The sequence below is a fragment of the Callospermophilus lateralis genome, chromosome 11, assembly GCF_048772815.1.
Source record: "Callospermophilus lateralis isolate mCalLat2 chromosome 11, mCalLat2.hap1, whole genome shotgun sequence".
Classification (NCBI taxonomy): Eukaryota; Metazoa; Chordata; class Mammalia; order Rodentia; family Sciuridae; genus Callospermophilus; species Callospermophilus lateralis.
In genome coordinates this window covers 32,003,880-32,028,888 of record NC_135315.1, presented here as the reverse complement: position 1 = coordinate 32,028,888, position 25,009 = coordinate 32,003,880, and the positions used below count along the sequence as shown (strand labels likewise).

The 25,009-nt window shown below is 47.0% G+C and overlaps 1 protein-coding gene across 1 annotated transcript in view; it reads left to right on the top strand.

Moving 5' to 3' along the window:
• Positions 1–25,009, top strand: part of Cuedc1 (CUE domain containing 1) — an 80,293-nt gene that overhangs the window by 15,080 nt on the left and 40,204 nt on the right. The window lies entirely within an intron of this gene.

Genomic DNA, 25,009 nt, shown 5'->3' with positions numbered 1-25,009 from the left:
GGGGGAAGGGCCTAGGGAGACCTGGGGAGCCAAGGAGGGCCTCTGTTCAGGGGCCTTCTGGCTCAGGAGCCCAGTGGAGCCCACACTGCCAGACCTCGGCTTCCCACCTTTGTCCTGGGGCAGGGAGGGCCCAGCAGTTTCCAGCAGCAGCAGCAGTGGCTGGGCTGCCTGGTTCAGGCTGAGGCAGGGAGGAGAGTCCCTCCCTTTCCTCCCTCAGCGGCTGAGGTCTTGCCTCTGCCAGATCCCGCTTGGCTTCAGGACACAGTGATAATGAATTACATAAATAAGTCATTCCCATCAGCAGCTGGGCCAATGGCTGCCCAGGGGGCAGGGTGGTTCCTGGGGAGGCATGTGTGGACCTGGCCAGCATCTCCTCCCCAGCCCGGCTACTTGAGTTGCCTGGTCTTTCTCTCAGGGACCCTGGAGGGGGAGGCAGCCCTGGACTTTCTCCAGCAGGTCCCTTTTACTCTCCAGGCTTATGTTTTCAGCCTGGGGAGCTTCCAGCAGTAGTGAGGGTCCAGGACAGGGGTGTTGTGGGGTTAGTAGAGTCCATTAGAAGGGGTTCAAGGTGGAGTGTGTGGGTGCTGAGACTGGTCAGACCCCAGTCTGCCTAGGCTTGGCTGGTAAAGGTGGACTGTGGCCATAGCAACCCCTGGCTGCAGGCAGCTGGGGTAAACACAGGCTTTCAAAGGGGGCCTTGTTCCCTGTGGGAGCCCTTCAGTTCCAGCCTACTGGGGCTTTCAAACCTGGGGAGGACAGGGAGGACAGGGAGGGCAGCGGGGATGGGGCTGGCTTCCCCCTTCCCCCTGGCCCCAGGCATATTTCCTGGAGGCCCCTGTTTCCAGAGCTCCTGCTTCTGAGGACTGAAAAGAAGAGTAAGCACCAGGAATGCGTCCGTCTCTAGGCAACAGGCTGTGAGTGTGTGTGTAATTGAGGGGAGGGAAGAAAGATCATTGTCAACTCTGGCCACCGCCAGAGTGGAAGGCCCTCTGCCCTGCATGACTTCGGCAAGCTGGCCAGGGCCACCTGAAGCAGAGCTTTAAGCACTGCTCATCCTGTTGGCACTGAATACCAAATAAGTAACATCCCAGAAAGAACACTAACCCATTCATTAAATGTAAGGTGACCACAGTGGCAATTTGCATTCTTCTGGATTAGCGGGCGAATGTTAGTGAGAAAGCTGATCGTGGGTACTTGGAGAGTCATTGCTGTCTCTGGGGGAAGCTTTGTCCCTGAATTCCCCTGCTCAACCTTTTGTCTTTAAGGTGCCCGAATGTGGCAGTCAGTAAGGAGGGCATGTCCTCTCTCTGAGCGCCTAGATCACATGTGAGGTGTTCTCTGTCTCCTGGTGAATGAGCGACTGATGAGTGCACTGCGACTTCTCAGGGAAGAGCCACGTCCACACCCAGATACACCCTGCTTTGATGCTCCGTTTCTCTTTAGTCTTGTCTGAAGGGGTGGTGGGCAGGGGCAGCCTCCATGTAGGGTGACTGTGTGTCTGAACGCTGGGCTGACCTCTCAGTCAGGTCCCCGTTGCTCCTGGGGACCCTTGAGGGAGGTATGGGAAAAGATCCCAGCCCAGAAGCAGGACCCAGAAAGGAGCTGGCCGGGGCCTGTGTTCACTAATCCTCAAGTCACCGTCAGCCTGAGGAAGGTAGCATCTGGTCTGCTAGACTGGAGTTCACTGCTGATGACCCCAGCCTCATGCCCTCCATTCTGGTCAGAGGGGTGGTGCCTCATAAACATGAGCATCCAGAGGTCAGGTATGCAGAGGTGGGGACTCCAGCCATGCCCACCCCAAGGACAGCATGAACAGTCTCAATCAGGGGTTGGACATTCAGACCCAAATCAGGTGGCTGGGTTCTCCTGCACCATCTCTCCTGTCTCTTCCTCCCTTTGTAATTCTTCCTTGTAACGTGCTGCATCTGAGTGAGTTGGTGCATTTAAAGTGGTTCCTTCATCTGCAATTTGGGTGGAGGGCATTTATGAACTTTCTGAACTTTTTTTGATGTGCATAAATAAGAGTCACTATATTGGGTTTTGTGTGGGAGTCGGGGGAGTGGGGGAGGGAAAATTAGATACTACAGTTCCTGCATCTGGAGAGATCTGGTCTAACAGAGGAGCCAACCAACACGTTAAAAGAGCATTAGAGTATCTAAAGTGACAGGTGTTTCTGTTTACTTGTAGAAGCTTGGATCAGACAGAGGTCTAAAATCTCCAGAGAGTACTTCCCTGCAGTGGTCTCCCCTTGCTGCCTATTAGAATAGCTGATTCTGCCAGTGTGGGGTGGGGCCAGGCATACCTAAGATTATAGGTGCCCCCAGGTGCTTCTAATGTGCCCCAGAGTGAAGAACCATCCCCTCTAGTGCAGTGGATCACAAACAGGGACAACCTTGCCTCTAAGGAGACATTGACAGTGTCTGAGTCGGTTCTGGTTGTCACAGCTGGGAGTGGTGATGCTATTGGCATTTGTGGGTAGAGGCCAGGGATGCTGTTCAGTATCTGCCAAGGTACAGGACAGCCCTCCACCCCCAACAGAGAACCATCTGACTCAGAATATCTATAGTGGCCCAGATGGGAAACCCCTGCTCTTGTGCCTGGACCAGACCTTCTGGGGATATGCTTCCAGCAGAATTTGGAGATAGGGAAGGATGTGGTTGGGAGGAGAGGAGTGGGGTGGGGGCATGGAATAGGAATGCATTTTAACAAGGTGATTCATGTGCACAGTAGAGTCCTTTGGAAGCTGAAGGATAGCTGAGGGCTCGTCTGAGCATCTTACATGCTTCTGGCTTTAGACTGAGTTGAAAGACATCTTTCCCCCCCAATTTGTTGAGGGACCAATGAGCAGTTCATGTGAGTCTGACAACATCTGAATTACTGTATTTCCTACCAGGGAGGCAAGTCTGCGGGTCACGTGCTTGGATGTTGTGCTACAGCCAACTTGCTAGAAAGGTTTTGAATTCTTCCCTACTTTCTTTTCCTATGCTAATTTTGCCAAGGACCCACAACTAACCATTTGTGGGTGGTTTACAGATGCACTTTTAATGGCCCTGGTTGAGAACCCTAACTTTGGGGTCAAATAGATGCAGATTTGAATCCTGGCACTGCCATGTACTCGCTGTGTATACTTGGGCGGCTGTTTAGCTTCTCTGCTCCTTAATTTGGTCATCTTGAAATTGGAGATAATAATGCCTCTGCCCCCTAGGGTAGGGGTGAGTAGAGCTTTGGAGCCCAGCACACAGAATTTGTGCTTGACAATGCTGGGGATCAAATGTTGGCAGCAGCATCATTGTGAATGTGTACTGTCTTGGAACATCTGAAAATGAGAAAGATAGCTTCAGCTGAAGGACATCCTGTGATCTTTAAAATGGTAGCAAATTAGTTTAGAACAGAAACTTGTCCCTCTCTACTAATTTCTGATAGTTTGGGGGTTTCAGAATAAATTTTCCTCCATGTAGATCTAAGAAAAACCCGGGACCAGAATTGGGACAATGTTGGAACTTGGTTTTAAGTGTTGGAAAGAAGTAGGAAATCCTTTAATTCCACAGGACCTGGCTGTTAACTTTTCCCCTCCTGCCCCCCAGTATACCTCCTGGATATACTAACAGGCTTGGTGGGTTTTCAAAATCAGTTGCCCAAAACTCTCAAAGGCTAATATGCCTTCCCTTTTTAGAGGAATTCAGACTGCCCTCTTGTTAGGAGAGGAAATAGGTAAAGTGAAAAAGTAGAGGGTTCAACTCAAGTCAGAATATCTGTGTTCTAGAATCAACTTAGCAAGACATTGGGGTTACCTATAAATTGACCCTTAGTTCTTAATCCTTTTTCTAGTCCCAGACCCTTTTTGATAGTCTACAGAGAACTCTGAAGCTCTTCCCACCTTAAGGCATGCACACACAAACACATTGAATTGTGCATTCAATTTCACAGGGGTGCCGCAGGTCTCCTAGAAACCTCACAGACCCTCAGCTAAGAACCTCATACCAGGCTGCAAGCTCCATGAGGCTTGTTTCTGCTGTCCAGTGACTGAGAGGCTCTCAGGAGAGGACAGGGGTTATGTATACCGGCTTTGGAGTCAGGGTGCTGGGCTTTGTATCCTTCCTCTGCTGCTTGCTGGCTTGTTGACCTTGGGTACCGTTAATTATCCTCTCTAAGCCCCAGGTTCCTCATCTGTAAAGTGGGGTAACAACTATACCTACCACATAGGGTAGTTAGGAGTTTGGATGAGATGATGTTTGTAAAATGCTTGCATTGTGTCATTTATTGTCGTTTAGCCTACAGAATGTCCCCGTGCCATCTGGGGGAATCCCACCTTGGTAGCAGGAACTCATCTTGCCTTTGTTGCTGAGCAACAGGCACCTGGACTGTAGGTGAAGATGAGGCTCTCCTTTGAATGGGCAGGGGGCGGACTCCTTGCCATACCTCTGGGAAATTGGGGGTTCCAGGGAGCAAGGTTTCTAGAAGCCCTCTTGACCCTGCTGCTCCTGTCCAGCAAGTCTATGTGCTGTTGTTTCTTTCTGCTCCAATCATGGAGAACCTCGCCCTGGGAGCTTTCTGAAACTAGATGCCCAAGCCAGGAGGTGTGGGAAGGAAGGGAGCTTCAAAGAAGAGCAGAGACATTTTTCCTTCCCTTAATTAACTCTGACTCTTGCTCCCTGGGCTTTCAGACTCTCTGCAACCCCAATTATTGGGGAGAATGTTAACTGGGGCTATGGCAGTGGCAAGGCTTAGGCTGAGGAGGCAGGGGCCTTGGGGACCATGCACAAGAGGAGAAAGTGCCTCTCGGGCATCCTGGGATGGGGGTTGGCCTCCCACTGTCCAGGCCCGCCTGCCCCTTGCTGCCCTCTTTTAGCTGAGCTGCTTGGAAACCCATCGCCACCTCTTACAGTGCTGTGTTCTCTCTCCGCTGTGCTGTGAGAATGGCGGGAGTTAAAAGATTCCAAACATTGGCCCCCACAGGGCCCTTAATTACATTAACGCACAAAGCTCATGCCAGCCCCTGGTGCATCGTGGGCCAGCCGTCCCAGGAACAATTGCCGGTCTGTTCTCTGGGCCATTTCCCCAGCTGTGCCTCTCTTTCATCCCAGCCTCATTCCCAGGATGTGGGGCTCTAACCACCTCACTTCTTCCCTGATTTCTTTGGTTGTGTGTTTTCCTTTGCCCCCTGGCCCAGGAGGCCCAGCGAGGCAGCAGCTTCTGAGCCCATCTCTTGGGTTCCTGAAGCAGCCCCATCAACCCTGTTTTAGGGTGTTTGCTTGAGTGCTTTGGAAAAATAACAAATGCGCTCATCTGGTTTTGCTTCTAATTTGTGTATTGTCCTAAGAGGAAACAAAACTTCCCAAGTTATAACGATGTCCAGGAATCACCGTGACACCTTCCATTATTTTTAGAATTGATTTTTTATTAGTTTTTTCTTACTATCTTCACTTTATTAATTGATTTTTATGTGGTGCTGAGGATCGAACCCAGTGCCTCACACGTGCCAGGCAAGCGCTCTGCTACTGAGCCACAACTCTGGCCCCAGTTGACTGGTTTTTCAAAATGCCATCTCATACAGAGCCTCACGTGGATCTGTGAGCAGGTTGGTGCAGCAGTTGGGGACGGGAGTCACTAACCCTGTTTCAGGGAGAGGGGGATTGAACAGGCACAGGACCCAGCAGTTCTGCCTCCCGGGCCAGCGCTTTACTGTGCTTGTCTCCTTGGCATTGTAAGGGTGGCCTTTTTCAGTTCTGTATCTCAGCCGGAATGCCACCACAAGAGGCCATCCAGGAGGGGCACCTTCGGTGTGGTGAGAGAGGCTAGAGAACTGCCTTCTTGCCTTGCCACTGGACCCTGCCTGCTTCTCCAGCTTCCAGGAGCTGGGACCTTCCTTTTTCCTATTCCAGGGCTGAGCTGTTCCAGATGCTGAGGTGTTTAATGTCTTCAGGGAAGGAAATTCTCTAGCTATCCCTGTGTTCCAGGAGCTCCCAGCCCCGGACCCCAGAACAGGCCTCTTAACCCTGTGATGAGGACAGGAAGCTGCACTGGGGGCTTTCCTGCCCACATGGGGAAGCAAGAGGGGCCCTGAGCCCCAGCCAGATCTCCTGCCACCCCAGGGCCAGCCGCAGGCAGCCAAGCACAGGTGGCCTATGAGTGCCCCCAGCTCTGGGGCCTCTGCTGGCAGTCCCAGGCCTCGCTCAGGCAGCACAGCCCCGGTAATTAGTGTTCTTTGGAGACAGCTGCTGCGGCTCCTGTCTGTTAACCCCCTTCCTTCCTCACATGTGCACATGGTGGGGGACCTGCATTCTCCCTCATGCTGTCGTCCTCAGGAGGCTCCTGGGCCCCATATGGCGAAGCTGGTCTCTTTTATGGCCCTGTACTGGGGGGGGTGGCAGCACAGACAGGAATCCTCATGTACTGGGGGTCTCCGAGGGAAGCTGGACCCTGCAGGGCAGCTGTTTTCTGCCTCTGCCTGGGGCAGAGCACCTGACTGAGCTGTTTCTTTTTGGTGTCTTGCCAAACTCTTTTAGAGCACTTGAAAGGAGAATGGGCTTTTTGTTTTGTTCCCTGGAGAATTTGGGCCTCTGGAGAAGGCACCCCAGGGCCTTGACCGACCACAACAGGGCTCCCGGGCCTTTGGACTGCAGCTGTGCTTTCCCAGCTACGGGCTTCCTGAGGGTTTGCGCCACCTCAACAGGTCTCCATCCTGACTCCTCCAGGATACGTTGTTCTTACCCCTGGGTAGTTTACATGCTCATTAAAGAAAAACTGGAAAACGCTTCATTTCCAATAAAGATGGGTCACTGCGATCATTAAAATACTGCCGCTGGTAGCATTTGGTTGTATTTCCCTTCATTTTTTGTTTTCTTCAAATGTACATAGATTTCAAAAACTTGTTGTGAATTGGATGTGGGGGCACCCGCCTCTAATCCTAGCAACTCACTTGACGGAGGCAGGAGGATCACAAATTCAAAGCCAGCCTGGGCAATTTAGCAAAATCCTGTCTCAAAATTGAAGGGGAAAAAAAAATAGTTGGGCACAGTGGCACACGCCTGTAATCCCAGCATTTTGGGAGGCTGAGGCAGGAGGATAGTGATTTCAAAGCCAGCCTCAGCAAAGGGAGGCACTAAGCGACTTAGTGAAACCCTGTCTCTAAATAAAATACAAAGTAGGACTGGGGTTGTGGCTCAGTGGTAGAGCACCCTTGGGTTCAATCCCTAGCACTGACCAAAAAAGGAAACTAGTTGTGATATTACTGAATACATACTTTGAATCTAGCTTTTTTTCATGTAATACTACATGAACATTTAAAATTAAATAGTTTATTTTTTAAGAAAAAAATCATGCTAAATGTAAAGCATTTCCTCAATTCTTTACTATTGTCTCCCCCCAGGCTCTTACAATCACACACTTCTCCATTTTAAGCCTCAGAACTTTATGGAGCATGAAAGTCAGGAGCCATTTGTTGGGTTCTACAGGTGTAATATTAATCCAGGACTGGGGCCTCTGCCAAGGCCCCTTCTTGCTAAGGCACTAGGAAGAAAGACCGGGCTATGGTACAGATAGATCTGGGGCCATCATGGGACAGAGGTTCGAAGCATGGCGTCTTTGCCCTCAGCTCTGTACTCTTTAGAGTGGACACTCATTTGAGTGCCCTCTGACTGCTTCAGAAAGCCTCCTGTGGCTTTTGCAGAGGTGGAGTAATGGAATGCAGGTTGAGATTGGCTCCTGGGGCCCAGCAGCACATTGACTGAGTCGCTTTCCTAGTGTTGGGCCTAGGTGGTGGCTCAGGTGCCAGGAACGTGCTGCTTTGACTCACGCCACCTCCTTCCTTGAGCTGTTGGATTGCTTGGCTTCTGATTAATCCCACAGACTTTTCTCCCAAAGACTGGTGTTCACCCTGAAGGCCTCGGGTGGTGTCCAGCTTTCCAGAGGGACTGGTCTGCTGGAAACGGCCTGGGGCCAGGGTCTTGCCTAGCCTCCCTAAACACTGGATAGAAAACCCACCTTTTGTCTCAGCATCTCTTAATTATACTTGATGATGGTAATGATTAACAATAATTATAATAAGCCTTATTCTTTGTTTTTGGAGACCTAAAGCCACTGCCAGTTCTGTTGCTTTTACACTTTTCCTCTTTTTTCTCTATCCCAGTGAAAGGGTAAATTGAGTCACTGAGGGATTTAAGAATTTCCAGCAGCAGGAATTGGACAGGATTAGATTGTGATCCTAACTCTGACCTGTGTGTGTTCCCTTGTCATGTGCCTGTTGAATGTCGGTCTCAGACGTCATACAACCAGTTTCACTCAGTTTTCAGTGTACAATGAAAACAGCAATCCCTGAATTGCAAAGTTGATGTGAAGATCAAATGAAAGTATTTCTTCCTCTTCTTCTTCTTCTTCTTCTTCTTTTTTTTTTTTTTTTGGTATCAGGGATTGAACTCAGGGTCTCATGCATGCTAAGCAGGGCCTCATGCATGCTAAATGCTCTACCACTGAGGTATAATAACCTCAGACCTTTTTATTTTATTTTATTTTATTTTATTTTGAGATAGGATCTTGCTACATTGCCCAGGCTGGCCTCAAAATTGCAATTCTCTTGCCTCAGCTTCCCAAGTAGCTGGGGTTATAGGTGTGCAGCACCATTCCTGGCAAATGAAATTCTTTTTTTTTTTTTTTGGTACCAGGGATTGAACACAGGGTCACTCGACCACTGATCCACATCCCCAGCCCTATTTTGTATTTTGTATAAGTCAGGGACTCACTGAGTTGTTTAGTGCCTCGCTTTTGCTGAGGCTGGCTTTCAATGTGTGATCCTCCTGCCTCAGCCTCCGGCACCACTGGGCATACAGGTGTGCACCACTGTACCCGCCATGAAGTTATTTTTTTAAAATGCCTGGCATACAGTAGGTGCCCAGTCAGTGTCACAAAATGTACCGACCTCAAAGGCAGGGCCCACCCAGATCCCTCCCAGAATCCCTTCAACTGTGATTTTACCAAGCCAGGTCCAGGCAGGAAGCTTTCCTGCTTGACTGATCAGAGGAGTCTGGCTGGCCAGAGTTGCTATTGTTCCAACTCCTTCTGGCTGGGACATCCTGCCAGGTCAGGCCATGATCTCCTACAGTCTGCTCAAGAGAGTGAAAGTAACTAGGGCCCTTTCCTCCGACTTCTCCCTTGGAGATCTTCAGAAGGCAACTTGCATGAATGCAGTTTCTACTTTGCTAGTGTGTCTTTGTGGCTACATTTATGGCCAAAAAACCAACAAGAAACCAAAGAGAGTCATCTGGGGACAGGCTTTGGTTCTGGGTCTTTGTGCCCCAGTCTGAGGTCACAGAGTTGACTTCCAGGCACTGCAGTCTGGCTTGACAGAGCTGGCCTTTGAGACTGTGCAGGAAGAAGAATCCTGTAACCTTTCCAGCCACCCTCCTACAACCTGGAGTTTGGGGCACCATTCTTCCTGAGGCCAGGGACCAGTGCCATTAATATCACCTGGGTGTTAGTTGGAAATGCTGACTCTTAGGGCTTCATACCAAACCTTTTTAATCAGAACCTGCATTCTGGGATGATCCCTAGAAAATTCATGTGCACGTTAAAGGGTGAGGGGTGCTGATTTAGACCACAGTTTTCAGCTGCTTGTGCACATCAGAATCACCTGGAGAGTTTCTTAAAAATGTACCGACTCGGGGCTGGGGATGTGGCTCAAGCAGTAACGTGCTCGACTAGCATGTGCGGGCGCTGGGTTTGATCCTTAGCACCACATAAAAATAAAATAAAGATGTTGTGTCCACTGAAAACTAAAAAATAAATATTAAAAGATTCTCTCTCTCTCTAAAAAAAGTACTGTCTCCAGCAGGAGTGGTGGTGGTGCACACCTGTAATCTCAACCTTTGGAGGCTGAGGCAAGAGATTTACAAGTGGTGGAGGCCAGCCTCAGCAACTTGGTGAGGCCCTAAGCACCTTAGCAAGATTCTGTCTCAAATAAAAAATTTTAAAAAGTCAGGGGATGTGGCTCAGTGGTTAAGTGCTCCTGGGTTCAATCCCTAGTACCATTAAAAAAAAAAAAAAAAAAAACTAGTTCCTTAGGACCCACGTTCAGACCAATAAATCAGAATCAGAGAATAAGATCTGGAGGGAAAAAAAGATATATATATATACACATATAGATAGATAGATATAGATATATATAGTTGTTGATGGACCTTAATTTTATTCATTTATTTATATGCAGTGCTGAGAATCGAACCCAGTGCCTCACATATGATAGGCAAGTTCTCTACCGCTGAGCCAGTACCCCAGCCACCTGGCTCTGGTTTTGAAAAGAGAAAAAAAGAGTTCCCTAGGTGGTTCTAATGTGAGGTTGGGCTGGAGAACTGATTTAGACCCCTGTTTTCAGTGGATGGTTCAAATATGGATGATCATGATGGTAATAATTGCTCTTTATTGAACTTCTACTGTGCACAAAGAACATTATCCTAGTCTGTCGTCTGCATTCCAAACATGAGAGGTACTAGTGCTCTCCCTGTCTTTGCATGAGAAAACTGGTCCAGGAGATGAACTGAGTTGTCTAAGGTGGCATAGTTAGTGGGGCTGGAATTGTCTGCCCCAAGGCTTCATTTGGCATTACTTTCCTATAATGATGCTCATGATGGTTGAGATGGGTCTGGTTCTCCTTGGAAAATCTGGCTGGGTATTCTTTCCTGAATCAGTTGCGATGATACCTCCAGACAATGTAGTCTTAGGATTGTTCAGTCTGAGGAAAAGTACAGCAGCTTTTAGTCCTCAGAGTCATGTCTCTTAGAATGAGGAGTGGAGGGGTGAGATCAGTGACAGACTAGTTGCAGAAAATGACAGAGCAGTCTGAAGGGAAGGAGGTATTTCCCAAGGCTATACAGAGATTATGGACTTTGGAGCCAGAGAACCCGAACCAACTCTATTTATTTTAAGTTAGCTCTATGGGTTCAAGCAAGTCTCTATCCTTCTGCACCCACCCCCACATGAGCAAATCTGAATTCTAATATTAAAAGTGGGAATCGAGGCATTGGCCAGAAGTGAACTGACCTAGAGGCAACTGGGAGGCAGTGCTAGAGATGGTGACCTGTCAGGAGTTACAGAAAGGTGCAGCAGGAGGTACCCAGAACCCTCAAATGGAACTCCTGAGGACCGGTGAGCCTGCAGAAAGACCAGGCGGGAAGCACAAAGAAAACAGGCCAGACATTGAGAAATAGATCTTTCTTTTCATGTTTTGAACTATTTCCAAACCTAACTTCTTAGTTGGAATAAGGATTTGGAAATCAGCCTGAGCTCCCACGGAATCTAAATCCAGGTTACTCTGTATGTCTTCCTTATAAAGTCATGGAATATCCGTGTTAGGGAATGGAATGAGTGAGGGTAAATGTCTCACTGCTTTTTTTCATCTCTTCTTTTCATGAAAGCACTTGGCATTGTACAGCACCGTGCAGTTCACAAGGGCCTTTTATGTACTTCCCTGTGTTGTTCGCTCCTGTGCCCACGCTATGAGGCCGAGGGTGGTGCCGGGTGACCCCTCTCCTACAACAGAGGGAATATGGGCTCAGGGTGAGAGCCTTGAGGTTCCACAGCAAATTAAGGGCAGAACCTGGACTTGAATTGGGGTCTCCCAGCTCCAGGCACAGCTCTGCTTTTGTTTTACTGACATCTCCTTGTTGACTACTTTGGCCTTCTAGGGACAAAGGCTAGACACTGTCAACAGCACCTTGGGTAGACAGAGCTCATAGGATCCATTTCCAGTGATCTCACTTGTGTTTTAAAACATGCTTTCTCACACATGTTTAATCCCAGCAGCTCAGGAGGCAGCGGCAGGAGGATCGTAAGTTCAAAGCCAGCTTTAGCAAATTAGCAAGGCCCTAAGTAACTGTCTCAAAATAAAATTTAAAAAATAGGACTGAGAATGTATTTCAGGGGTAGAGCGCCCCTGGGGTCAATCCCTGGTACCCAAAAATAAATAAAATAAAATAAAAATATACTTTCCTTTTAAATTGTATCACCAATGTACAACCACATCTTTTTTATGAAAATTTTCAAATAATATAAAGCTCCTTTTAATTCCCTCCACCCTCCATTCCATATCACTCCTCAGAGGAAACCAATGAGGACAGTTTTGTGAATCTTCCTAACCCTTTTTAAAAAATGCATTTGGCGTGTGTTACTGATGGATTATTATAATCCCTAACCATCTTGCTTGCTCTAATTGCCAGCTGTGTTTGTGTGCATGGAGAAAGCAAATATTCTAATATTACCTTCAGCAAGATAAAACCAGGATGGTTAGCCTGCCGGACTGATGGTTTGGAGCAGCAATTCTCAAACGTGGATGTGCATATGAATCCCTCATAGATTTTGCTAAAATGCAGCTACTGATTCAGTATGTTTGGACAAGGTCCTGGGATCCTGCTTTGCTAATGAGTTGATGTGTGTGCTGTTGGTTGAAGGGCTGCGCCACGAGTAGAGAGGCTTCTAGAGCTTGGGGTTTGGAAACAAACAGACCCATGGGCTCTTAGTTGAGAGCCGAGTGAGCTAAGTAAGTACACAAGCTCTCTGTGCTGGTGAATCAGGAATCAGAAGGGCACCTGACTCAGGACTTCGGGGAAAACAAAATGCACTGGGGCCTTGAAGCACTCACTCCATGCCTGGCACACAGTGATTGCACAGTAAAGACCGTTGTTAATATCACCGCGAGACCAATGACATAAAGTGGTCCAAACCAGAGAACCCTTGCTGTTGGCTACTATTTGGAGCTGTTGTGCTGACGCACTCCTCTATTATTCATTTAATGTCATCGTCATCTCCAGGATGGGGCTTTTTTTTTTGTTTTTCAGTACTGGGAATTGAACCCAGGGGCTTTCTACCACAAGACTACACCCTTAGCCCTTTTTATTTTTATTTTGAGATAAGGTCTGGATAAGTTGCTAAAGCTGGCCTCAGACATAGCAATTCTGCTTCAGCCTCCGGAGTCCCTGGGACCACAGGTGTGCACCACTGCACCCGGCATCATCAGAATTTAAACATGGCTTGTATTATACTTATGGGGAAGCTGAGGCTCAAGGAGGTTGGGGGACTCACTCAGATCAACACAGCTAAGAAGCAGCAGAAGCAAATTCATACCCAGGATCTAGATCTAGTACTTATTGTATGCTTTCTCTCTCTCTTTAATTAAAAACATTTAACCTGGGCTGTGGCTCAGTGGTAGAGTGCTCGTCTAGCATGCACAAGACACTGGGTTTGATCCTCAGCACCACATAAATGTAAAATAAAGATATTGTGTCCACCTAAAACTAATAAATAAATAAATATAAACATTTAACCTCATTTCTATTGATATATTATACATAATAGTGAGATTCACTGTGACATGTTCCTACATGCACGTAACATAATTCAGTCAGTTTCATTCCCCAGTACTTCCCTTTTCTCTCTTTCCTGCCCCTGGTCTTCTTCCTCTACTCTTCTGGTCTTCCTTCTATTTTTATGAAAAAATATCTCTATTTTTTCCTGCTTTCTTTTTATTCTCTTTTTCTCTCTACCTTCCACATAGGACCCTTGACTTTCTGAATCTGCTTTATTTTGCCTAACATAACACTCTCAAATTCCATCCATTTTCCTGCAAATGACACATTTTTGTCCTTCCTTATGACTCAATAAAACACCATTGTATGTATGTGTGTATATATATATACATTTTATTTATCAGTTTATCTGTTGACAGACCCCTAGGCTGTTTCCATGACTTGGCTACTGTGAATTGTGCTGTTATGAACACAGGTATGCATGTATCACTATAGCACGCTCCTTCAATTCTTTTTGATCAATACCAAGGAGTGGTATAAACAGGTCACATGGTTGGTTCCATTCCTCATCTTTCGAGGAACCTCTATAGTACTCGTACTAATTTCCACAGTGGTTCTACGAATGTACAACCCCACCAACAGTGTGTAAGTGTTCCTTTCCCCCTACATCCTCACCAGCATTTATTGTAATTTGTATTCTTGATGATTGCCATTCTAATTGGAATGAGATGAACTTTTAGTGTAGTATTAATTTGAAGATCCCTGAATGCTAAAGGTGTTGAATATTTTTTTCATATATTTGTTGGGCCATTTTGTATTTCTTCTTTTGAGAAGTGTCTGCTTATTTCATTTGCTCATTTATTGATTGGGATTTTTGTTGTTGTTTTGTTTCATTTTTGATTTTTTTAGTGTGCTTCTGCCTTCTTTTGAGAACTTTCTACAGCTGTGGCCCAGTGGGTCTGTCTGTGAGGGAGCAATAGTCCTTGAACAAGACTCCGTGGAAGTAAAGCAACAGGCTTAAAACTTTTTCACTGCCACAAGGAATTTTGAAAAATTGGATCCTCTCACACATTTTTAAGCTGACATAGAATTTTTATCATAATTTTAAGTAGACCATTTCCAGACTTTTTATATGTCATATATTTGCTTCAGATATATTTTTGTTAAAGCCCTAGAGCTGCAAACTCAGCAGTGATGGAAAATGTCTGTTGTGATTCCTAACTGGCGAAACTGGATCTCGTTGTGAGACCAGCCAGCCAGTCATCCTTTGGGTCAGAAAAAGTCTGACTTCATTTTTTTAATTCAAAGAATTGTGTTGCATACGTGTCCCTGTTTCACTTTCTTGCTCCCTAATTCTAACCCCAAAATAAGAAGATGACTGATGAATTGAAGGTAAAAATAAAGCCAGTCCCTCTTCAGGATGAGTTTGTTGTTGGTTTTTTTTTTTTCCCTTCCGTATTGGGAATTGAACCCAGGACCTCACACATGTTAAGAAAATGCATAGCACTGAACTAAATTCCTAGCCTTTTTAAATTTTTATTTGGGGACAGGGTCTTACTAAATTTCCAGGGCTGGCCTCAAACATGTGATCCTCCTGACTCAGCCCCAAGTGCCCGACCACACCAGGCTTGTCTTCCTCATTGTCTTAAGGAATCTCTCTCTGTCTTACTGGAATTCTCTCCAGAGGATGGAATTCTTTGGTGGCTTTTTCACCTCGGGGCAGGGAACCAGGGTAAAGTTGGGGTGACCGGGCTAAAGTTTTCTTTAGGGAATGGGTAAGAGAGAACTGGCAGACCCAGACGGTTCTCAGCAGATCAATTTTAGGACAGAGTATGGGTGGAAATTGATTCTCTGGAAGCTATCCATAGTGGAACACCCTTGGAAGTCCCTGGGTTCCCTAAATGTACCCTGGTGGGAAGTCCATCCAACCAGAGGCTGGAGAGATGCTCAGGGTTTTCTCTGCAAACATTACGCTGCCTATTTTAGAACCTGTGGGTCTTCGGGAATATTTGCTGCAGCCAGTACTGAGCCTGCTCTTTCCGCTGGCTCCCTGGTGACATCCTGGATGCATGTCCCATGTTACTCTTCTCAGTGAGAAGATGGTGGTAGGGGGCTCAAGCTATAGTGATGGCTCCTTGTTGTGGAGGGGGAAATTGAGGCCCAGAACAGGAGAGTGACTTCATGACCACAGAGCTGGTCACGTACCCTACCAAGAAAGCCAGCTGGCCTTCCTGGGGGGGGCGTCATAAGGGAAAACGCCTTGGTGTTGGTTAGGAGACCTGGTCCTCAGCGTCCACCTGTGCCCCAGCGTCTCCCTGTGCCTCAGGGCATGCCCCTTGTGTTCTCGCATGTTCAATGTCTGTAATGGGCCAATGTGGCTGGTGTTCCACCTGGCAGTCAGGGGCTCTAAAGGCAGGCAGACCTGTATTTGAAGCCAGATTTTTCTACTTTTCAGTTCCATAACCTCGACTGAGTTACTTAGCTCCCTGTGCCTGTCTCTGCATCAGCAAATGAAGCAAGAGTAGTAGTTTCTTCCAACTGGAGTGGCTGAGGGCATGAAGGACACAAGGTTATTTATGCTTTGTAAATATTATGCTGTTATCCTTGTTTTTTTATCCTCGTTCTCTGTAGGAATTATAACAAGGGGGGAAACCCAGTAGAGTGAAGTCCTGGAGAGATTCTCCAAGGGCAGGGTGTGTGGCCTTGTCCCCTTTTCCAGGATGGCGACATGTGCAAAGAAGTGCTTAATATATGTCACCTGATGAATAGCTAGAGCCAGCCAACAGGCTCTTATGACTGCCCTTGAGCCCCTGCCATCTGCTGAGCACACTGTTGGCATCTTCTTCTGGCCTCCACCCTGGGCACATTTCAAGCCTCTCTCCTCCCTGTGGTCCCTGGGTAGATGAGGGATACTCCCCACATTTCCTCTCAGCCCAATGTCTGTGCACCCTGCTGAGATCTGTGGCCACATGAGGGCCCTTGTTGGACACCTGTTGCTGCCCAGCTTCCTCCACTCTTTCTTTCTGTTCCTGTGTCCTTTCTGTCAAATGGCCCAGGGCACTCTGCTCATTCGCCTTTCTGTTTCAAAGCTGCCACGTCTCAGTTTCCTTGTGGGCCTCTCCCAGCAGGTAGTTCATAAGCAGAGACCTGTCTTCACCCTTCCATCCCTTCCCCTTAGGTATTTTGTCATCTTTTCTTGCAAACCTCCCACTGGAAGTTATCCCTTCCCTCAGCCTCAGCCTCAGAGAAGTAGTAATGAGACAAAGACTTCCACCCACCCTGGGATGTCCTTTGGAGGAATCCCTTTGTCAAACAAAGAATTCTTTTGTGAAGCGAATAATCTCTCCCCTTGGATTTTTGTCCAGGATCTTTCTCAAGAGTGGGGCCCAGGCAGGTGAGTTAGTGGGCCTGGGAGTCGGGGAGGCCTCTGCATCCCCCCCTCCCCCGCACCCCACATCTGAAAGGGCTCCTGGTGTGGCTTCCGAGATCTGCTGATTACCTTTCATCCTTCCTGTCGGGGCTCTGGCTGGCCAACATCCATCACGCTGGCCCGGAAGGTGGTGACGGGCTTGTGTTTCTTGCTCTGTTTTGTTCCTTTGCTTAGCCAATCGCGTCTCCATGGAAACAGGTGCAGCCTTTGTGTTGCCTTTGCTTTGGGTAAATCGATGCTAGTGGGGACTTTTTTTTTTTTTTGCTTCCCACCCCTCCTCTCTTTGGGATCAAAGGGGGAGGTGGGGGCATCGCAGGGACTGATAGCAGGAGGCCTTGTGGCGGCCTGGGTCAGTACTCCAGCTGGGCATCCCTGCAGCATGGCTCCTGACCTGGCCTGCCCTGCATAGTCTGTCCTCGGCACTGGGAGGCCATGGAGGTGGAGTGGGGTGTGCAGTGATTTATAAATTCTCTCAGCCCCTCTCAGCCCTCTGTATTCTTAGAGGCAGCTGCTGGCCACCTGGGGCGGGTTGCTGGGTAGGGGTCAGTGAGCTGGCACCAGTTCTGCTTCTTTGGCGTGACCTTGAGGGCAAGCCCTGTGACCTTTCCAGGCCTAGGCTTCTCCTAAGAGGTTTACATCTCTGGAGAAGACAGGGCTTTGGTGATGGAAATTCTTTTGCCTGAAGGAAAATCTACATCTGCAGTTTTTGCCTTACAATTATCCAGTGATCAGTAGTAGTAAATTCTGTTTAATTCAGTAAGTTGTGGGTTGGAAAGGAAGCATTCAGGATAGCATCTTGCTTTACGACAGCCCTCTCCTACTGCCCAGAATGTTCAGCCTTCCTGGGATAATCATAACCCACCAGGGAGTCTTCTGTTCCAGGCCAACACAGAGTTGGCCTGAGCAGCCGGGGGCAGCAGCAGATCTGCTTTATGTCCCTGGGGTCCTCCAGTACTTCAGGAGTGGGGAGGGCAGCCAGGCAGCAAAGACTTCCAAAGGTGGGGTGGCAGTTTCCTGCCTGAGCTCCTTGCCTGCCTAGACATCTCTGTCACTGCTGCTCTGATGAACTACATTGTCCAACAAGTGAATAGTGGCTTTTAGCAAAAAGCATACTAACTTTAATGCATTCACATTAACCTCATTGATTAAATCAGCAACCTCCAAACTCGGCTCATTTGTTAAAAAAAAAAAAAAAAAAGACTTTATTTTAATATCTGAATCCTCAGCCCACCTGCTTGTTAAATTTAGCAAAGGATGTGTGTGACCTTGGATTTTGCACTGTATCCAAATGCCTCAATTGAAACTGGTGGTGGAGCCAAGTTGCCTCAAGAGACCTCGGATGCTCCTGTGGTGGTAAAGGCCAAGTTGTCCAGTCTCCTGCCCGCAGAACGACCAATTGGTTGAGCTGCAGCTTCCCAGATCTTTCCTAGGAAGTGAATTCAAACACCTCTTTACAGTCAAGAAGTTTTTCTAGGATCTAACCTAAATCCCATTTTATTTTGTTCTGTCTTTAAGGAAGATAGCTAATAAAGGACAAGTATCCTTCATGCTTTACTCAAATACGTTTAAACCTCCCCTCAGCCTTGGCCAAACACATCCAATGTTTGAGGGCTGCCTTTTCAGCTTCTCTCCTTCCAGCAGAACAATGCCTGAGTTCCCTGTTGGTAAAACAAGGAGAATAGTAGCTGCCTCACTGGGTTGGTGTGAAAATCAAATAAAGACTGTGGGGCTGCACCTTGCCAAGTGCCTGGCATATGGTTCATTTTCAATTACTCTGGTTGAGTCTGAATACATTTTATTTCCTGCCCACTTTTATGCCATTCATCACTTCTGCTTCTCTTTGCAGCCTCTCCTGAAAAAAACCAACCTGGGCTGGTGGGACATCATCCTCATTGGCCTATTCCTGGGCCCAGAGAGGCCCAGTAGACAGGTGTCTTGGAACCTGTGGCTAAGAGACTTGGGCCCTTCTCCCTTTCCTGGGAGTGTTGGGCATGGAAGAGAAAAGTCCTCTCCTGCCAAGGCCCTGCATAACATTATCCCTTTCCCTGTGTCTACATGGATCTCCCAGAGCGCCAGGTTAGGAATGCTGATTCCCAGCCCCGCCAGATGCATGCAATAGTTTTTCTGTGATCTCATGGAGAGGGGCCTTGAAGAGAGAGAGATTGCTCCTGCTCCTGTGGACATCAACCTGAATCTGTGTTTCATCCAAAGGGTGAAGTTATGGGGTCATTGTGACCCTAAGCCACAGGAAATAAGGACTTTAGAGGCAGCTATTTTACTCCAGGTTTTTCTCTCTCTCCTTAGTGTCCTTAGGACAGTTATGATATCATGGGATCAGTGCTGCTGTGTGGATGGTGGAGAAGAGAGGGTCTGACAGGCCAAGGCCATGTGGGAATGAGCAAGAAGTGCCTGTGAGCCAGGTGCAATGGTAATTCCAGCAACTTGGGAGGCCGAAGCAGGAGGATCTCAAGTTCAAGCAACTTAATGAGACCCTGTCTCACAATAAAAGGGGCTGGAGATGTCACTCAGTGCTAGAGCGCCCCTGGGTTCCATCCCCAATACCTCTCAACCATATACAAAAGGGGAAAAAATATACATGTGGGAAGACTTCTTGGAAGAAAAGGACTGCAATGTGAATCCTGAAATAGAACTGCAGTTGGTTATGATGAGACTGCTGGGACCTGGGAATTCTGGTGGCCAGAAGGAGGTCTCAACCATACATTGGCCAAAACAGCTGGTTCTTGGAGGACTGGTTTTCTTGTATGAGGAGAATGCTATTTCCTGCCTGGAAACATCTTTGGGATGGGGGCCAGAAATGAGCAATGTCTCAATGTTGACATTGCTTCTCCTCTCAGCTGACTTCTGGGCTCCATCTGTGCTCCACAACCCCCTGCAGCCCCTGCCTCTTCTCAGATGAGTATCTGCTGCCTAACAGACCTCACCTCTGGGGTAGTGTCTCTTAACCAGGAGTGGCCTGCAATACCCTAGAGCCTACTTGGCTTGCTTGGGACTTGGAATGTCTTGTTGGGCAGAGGCCTAAGTGTCTGGACTCCGAGATGTATGACCAAAAGGGGCCTGGGTCTACCTGTCACCGTCTTGTCATTAGGAGGCAGTGTTTTCTCAACTCCTTCCGGTGCATTCCAGGCCTGCGCAGTCACAGCATCTGCCCAGACATCTGTTCTCCTAACAATGTCTGCCCACAAACCCTGCCGGCCAGTCCTGAGTGGCTTAGCTGGGGGAACAATGGAGCCTATGGCCAGCAGACAAGCCCTCACCATGGTTACACGAGGGTGTGACTGCTACTGTGTGTGCTTGTTGGTGGGCACAAGCACCTGCATATGGGGCCAAGTTGTGAGTCTGTCGCAGTCTCTGGCTGAGAGGGTCGGACTATTTGACTGCAGTTGGAAGGATTCCTCATAGAGTGTTTTCAGTAGGTTTCTCCTGTAATTTATGCTCTATAATTCTAGGGCTCTGGGAAGAAAAGAGTTTTGTTTGTTTGTTTTTTGTCTTTGTGGTACTGAGGATTGAAAATGGGACCTTGAATGTGCTAGGCAAGTGCTCTACCACTGAACTATACCCTCAGCCCTTTTCTTTTATGTTGAAAGAGGGTCACCATAAGTTGCCCAAGCTGGCCTTAAACTTGCAAGCTTCCTGCCTTAGCATCCCATTATAGCCAGCTAAAAAGAGGTGTTTTTTTTTTTTTTAATGTATTTTAAATATTACTTATTTCCATTTTTAACTTTCCTTTTATTTTTTCCCCCACCATGGTGTTGAGGATGGAACCCAGGGCCTTGAAAAATACTAGGCAAGTGCTCAATTGAGCTACACCCCCAGCCTGAAAAGAGAATTTTTTTTTTTTTTTTTAAAGAAAGAAACCACAATTCTTTTTTTTTTTTTTTTTAAGAGAGAGAGAGAATTTTTAATATTTATTTTTTAGTTTTCGGCGGACACAACATCTTTGTTTGTATGTGGTGCTGAGGATCGAACCCGAGCCGCACGCATGCCAGGCGAGTGCGCTACCGCTTGAGCCACATCCCCAGCCCGAGAATTTTTTTTGTGTGTACTGGGATTGAGCCACATACCCAGCCCTATTTTGTATTTTATTTAGAAACAGGGTCTCAGTGAGTTGCTTAGCACCTTGCTCTTGCTGAAGCTGGCTTTGAACTTGCCATCTTCCTGCCTCATCTTCCCGAGCCATTGGGGTTACAGGTATATGTCACTGCGCCCGGCCTAAAAAGAGAATTTTGTCTTATGCATCCTGACATATAGTCAGTGCTCAGTAAGTTTAATTATTCGAAGTCTCTGCGTGATGTCACTGGAGAGCCTGTGAATGAGATAGGTTTATGTCACTCGGGACATGAGCAATGCTTCCTGGATAATGTGAGACACTGAAGTGTCTGCCCCAGAGTCTGCTTTTAGAGGCTGATAATGTGGAGGGGAACTGACCCCAAAAGACAGCAGATGGTAAAATGCTACATTGCTCATCAATGCCCCTAACCACCCTCTCCTTCCACCAGACTATCCTTCAGGACTAGGGGTGGAAGAAGGGCAGAAAGAGGTCAATAATGGCCAAAGTTTTCAGGGACTGCCTCATGGAAAAGGGGAACCTGAACTAGGATAGGCAAGGCTTCTTTAGGAATTTCGAGGAGAGGTGAAAATCAGATGCTCACTTCTCAAAGTGTGGTCCCTGGACCAGAGGCAGCAGCAGCCCTTAAAACCTGAATGTGTACATTCTTGGGCCCTATTGCAGACCTGGGGAACCAGGAGCTCTAAGAGGAGAGCCCATCAGTGCATGTTTAATAGGCCCTGCAGGTGCCAGGTGACCAGATGTCTGCTGGCACAAAGGAAAGGATGCTGAGAAGTGACCCAGTGCAAAGAGAAGATGGGTGTAGGATGGCAGATCAGCTAGTAGGCATCAAGGGAAGTTAGCTTGGGATGCCCAGGGTCTTGATTAGATTCTTGGTGGCTGTGGGAAACCAGAGCAGAGCCAGTGGGCACTGTGAAGGGAGAATGGGCAAGCCTGGAGACAAATTCCACCTGGTGCCATGTTTTTAAGAACCCTCTTTTTTTTTTTTTTTTTCAATGTTTAGAAACCACTGGGCCCCTCATGATCACATTATGATATTCTAATTGTGGGAAAACATAAGAAAGAGAAACAGGGTGATACAGAATCCCACCATCCAGGACAAGTTTTGATATATTGGTACATTTCTTTCTAGTCACCTTTCCTAGTATTTTTATCTATATATGCTTTAAAGTATATCATTAAAAATATGTATATATAGATATATTTACATATATCCTTTTCTCTGTGTATACATACACAGGTACATGCGTATACTTTGTTTATTTTTCAATTTGCATCCTGCATTCTTCGTTTAACAAAGTGTCATAAACACTTCCCTGTGCGCCTTCACGCTGTCTCTTTTTGTTGTCACAGGCGCTCCATGAATTGGGCAGGGCAGGTAACAGGTTCAGAGAGAGAAAGCTTGGTCCATGGACTTGGGCGGATGGCTATAGTGAGCAGCAGCCTGGGCTCTTCAACTCATAAATTATGAAGGGGAAAAAAAAGGATGGAAGAGAAATTGTAGATTTAAGAACAATTAGTAGGCAAGCGTAAAGTACAGTGTGTTCAGGGATGTACACTTGAGTGATAAAGAAATGCAAGGAAGTGATTTCTGCAAAAGTCAGTTTGTGGTGTGAGGGGGTTTTGGAGCGGCTGGCAGAGTTTTTTGTTTTTTGTTTTTTTTTTCTTTTGCAGTTCTGGGAATTGAATCCAGGGGCTCTCTACTGCTGAGCTACACCCTAGCCCTTTTTTTAATTTTTAATTTTGAGATAGGGTTTTGCTAAGTTGTTGAAGCTGACCTTGAACTTCAGACAGACCTCCTGAGTCCCTGGAAATTACAGTTGTGTGCCACCATGCCTGTCAAAGTCTTGTTGCTTGACATGGGTAGTTAGAGGGTGTTTGCCCAATAATTTATAAAGCTTATGTGTGTTTTATGCATGTAATTTTTAATGTAAAAAATTTTGAAATTTAAAAGGAATCTGCTACAGGATTCTCTAGGTTCACAGGTCTCTTCTTAAAGTCTTCATTCTTCTTCTTTTTTTTTTTTTTTTTGTAGATGGACACAATACCTTTGTTTTATTTCTTTATTGTTATGTGGTGCTGAGGATTGAACCCAGGGCCTCGTGCATGCAAGGCAAGTGCTCTACCACTGAGCCACAATCCCAGCCCTCAAAGTCTTTATGCTTCCTTATGCCCAAACTTGGTGTGTTGTCTGCTCAGCCAGCAACTTCGAATGTGTTGTTTATGACAAAAACAGGCTTACAGGTCATTTTTGTCAACTTTTGGGGAGAGATAGTGATGCTGCTTTGATTCAAATGGGGACTTTCTTAAGAAGATCTGCAGAATAAAAATTAATTAAAAAAAAAGAAAAAAAAAAGAAGATCTGCAGAGTCAGGGGTGATGGTGTGTATTGAGGGGTGGGAGGGGCTTCCATTTATCTCCATCTCTCTGGTTAGTTTATAGATACAGGCCCAAACACCCAGTCATGGTCTTTGTGGTAAGAACTCTTCAGGTCCTCTTCTTTGGCCTGACTTGTGTTCTTCTTAAACAATGTTTTTATTTTTAATAAGAACTTGCCCACTCCATCTCCTGTGGGCCCTTTTCCTCTGAATCCTTCCCATTCATTGTACTGGAGAAACCCCAAGTGGGCAGTGCCAGGGCTATGCACACGTGTGCCCAGCGGAGGAGCCTTGGGATGCTGAGAACACCCTTCCCACAAGCCAATCTGGAAGACCCTTTCTGAAATCAGGACTCTCAGCTAGACTGTGGGTCGCCTTTGCCTGGGGTGTCAGGCTTGTAATAAATAGGCCAAAGCTTTGATCCTGGATGAGGCCAAGGTCAGGGGTGGTGAGAGGCACAGAGCTCACCCTAGCTCTGCCTGGCCAGGAAGATGGGAGGTGGGAAGGTCCTTAATTGGGGATTGCTGTCCACCCTCCTTGGTCTTCTCCCTTGCAGGTACAGAAAACCAAGGCCTTGTTTTACTAAGGAGGAGGACTCTCCTCTGGCTTCTAGAACGGTCCTGATAGAACTTTCTGCAGTGTTGGAAATGTTCTGAAATATGCACTGTTCATCATGATGGCCATTAGCCACCAGGGCTGTTGAGCACTTGAAATGTGGTAGTGTGACCAAGAAACTGCATTTAAAAAAAAAAAATATATATATACATATATATATATATATATATATATATATATATATATATATATATATATATTAGTTGTAGGTGGACACAAAATCTATTTTATTTTTATGTGGTGCTGAGCATTGAACCCAGTGCCTCACACATGCTAGGCGAGCGCTCTACCACTGAGCCACAACTCCAGCCCAAGAAACCGAATTTTTAAATCTTATTGAATTTTAATTAAAACTTCAATTTTTATTGCCACATGTGACTAGTGGCTACATTTTTGGACAGTACAGTTCTAGAAGTGGGTCTCTGAGGAGGTCATAGTGTCATGTCAAGATCTTTCAGAACTGCATGTTCTTTTCTTTCTTATGGGTGTGTGAGGGTGCACACACACGTACCCACAGGCACAAATAATATCTGGCGTGTTTCAGGAAGTCCCTGGATACAATGTCCTTTTATAAAAAGTCCTCTGTTGAAATATTCTTATCTCGAGTGAGGTAGAGCTGCCCCTGACCACAAATGTGCCCCATGCACAGCTTTTCTTTGTCTGTGTATGATGGAGATAGCAGTGTGAAACCCAGGAAACTGTGCTCCAAGAAGTCTGTCCCGAGTGGTCCTGGACCTCAGAGTCTGGCATCCCACTGGGGTGTGCCTTGGCTCCCCTGTGCTTGTTCCTCCTAGAAAGGAAGAAGCAGTGTTCCTTGATGCCTGGTAACTGGCTGACGGGCACGATCGTGTAAGCCCAGCCACGAGGGTGCTCAGCCCACGCTGGCAGTTTGATCTTATTATGGATCTAATTGTCTCTTTGTTCTTGCAGAGTGGAGATAAGCAGGGTAAAAACTCAGGAAGAGCTTTTCCCAAGTCAGAGGGATTTTGCCCTTCTGCAAAAATGTGGGGGTGGGCTGGGTGTGGTGGTGCATGCCTGTAACCCCAGTGACTCAGGAGGCTGAGGCAAGAGAATCACAAGTTTGAGGCCAGCTTCAGCAAATTAGCAAGACCCTGTCTCAAAAAATAAAAAAGGCTGGGGCTGTAGCTCTGTGGTAGAGTGTCCATAGGCTCTATCCCAGTCCTGCAAAAGAAAAAAAAAAAGTATA